This window comes from Lactuca virosa, chromosome 9 (assembly GCF_052849685.1).
Source record: "Lactuca virosa cultivar CGN04683 chromosome 9, Lactuca_virosa_CGN04683_v6, whole genome shotgun sequence".
In the NCBI taxonomy this organism is placed as follows: Eukaryota; Viridiplantae; Streptophyta; class Magnoliopsida; order Asterales; family Asteraceae; genus Lactuca; species Lactuca virosa.
This window is the reverse complement of record NC_136434.1, coordinates 34,355,304-34,356,546: the sequence shown is the minus strand read 5'-3', so window position 1 is coordinate 34,356,546 and position 1,243 is coordinate 34,355,304. Positions and strand designations below refer to the sequence as shown.

The 1,243-nt window shown below is 45.9% G+C and overlaps 1 non-coding gene across 1 annotated transcript; it reads left to right on the top strand.

Moving 5' to 3' along the window:
• Positions 1 to 316: 316 nt before the first annotated feature.
• On the top strand, positions 317 to 423 carry LOC145141776 (small nucleolar RNA R71). Its single transcript, XR_013722971.1, has one exon. It is a non-coding gene; the product is annotated as a small nucleolar RNA R71 (small nucleolar RNA).
• The last annotated feature ends 820 nt before the right edge of the window (positions 424 to 1,243 follow it).

Below are 1,243 nucleotides of genomic sequence, written 5' to 3'. Positions count from 1 at the left end.
TGTGAGATGGGGCCCTCTACAATTTTCACATCCCACCCTAATAGCATGGATTGTTTGATCCATTTTTGTCATTCTTCTATCTAGACTATCAAGCTTAGCTATCACCGCCGCCATGCTATCATTTGCCGAGTTCACTACTCCCCGACTTACTTCGTTTCTTGGATTGTGGTATTCTCTAGAGTGTTTAGAGAATTCTTCGATTAACTCCTTAATTACCGGGGGCGCCTTCTTCGTGAGCGGGCCTTGAGAATCGAGCAATTGCCTTGTGGTGACATTGACTCCATCATAGAAAATGGAGACCTCTTGTTGGCTATTGAGGTCATGGTGTGGGCAATTTCTAAGCAAGCTCTTGTACCTTTCCCAAGCTTCATAAAGAGATTCTCCGGGTTGTTGCTCAAAGTTGGCAATGGCTTTCTTTAGCTTGGCTATTTTGGAGGGCGGGCAAAAATGGTCTATGAATTCTTCTTTCATCTTGGCCCACGTGGTGACCGGTCCGGGAGGAAGTGACTTTATCCAATCCTTTGCGGCTCCTTTAAACATGACTGGAAGCATGCGGAGAAGCTGGGTCTCACGTGGAACATTCGGTACGTTGAAGTAGTCGGCTACATCATTCACTTCATCCAAGTGCTTGTAGGCGTCTTCGTGATCCTTCCCGTAAAAAGGAATCTCCTTGAGTTGAGCGAGAATATGGCCTTTTAGTTCGAAAGTAGCGGTCGCGGGAATTGCGGGCTGCACAAGTCCCGGGCCGGTGTCATCGCGCATCCTCTTCTTCCATTCCCCCATGGGGACTTCATCGATATTAGCCATAGTGATAGCTAAATCGTCTTCCAACCCGGAGTCGTGCTCGTTGTGGGTTCTTCTTCTTCCTCGGTCTCGTACTCGATATCTTCATGAATTGGTTCTTCAATTGTCAACGAGGCACTGGATGCTCCTGTTTTGCTGCTCCTCTTCTTGCTGAAAACGGACTTTAAGTTTTTGAGTGGTGAGTTCTTTGAAGAAGTGGATTCTCCAACGGTTTTGCCTTTGCTCCTTCTTAGTGCGGATTCCGGGTCTTCAAGAGGAGGGACTAGAGGTGTATCAGATCCTCGGGTCATGAAACAACTGTAAACGAAACAAAAAAAACGCGTAAAAAGAACAATAACGAAATAAAAAAATAAAACTGAAACAACGAGGTACTCGCCGAGTCGGCACGAATGCACTCGGCGAGTTCAAGGTAAAAACAGAAAGAAAATTTTCTAGTTAT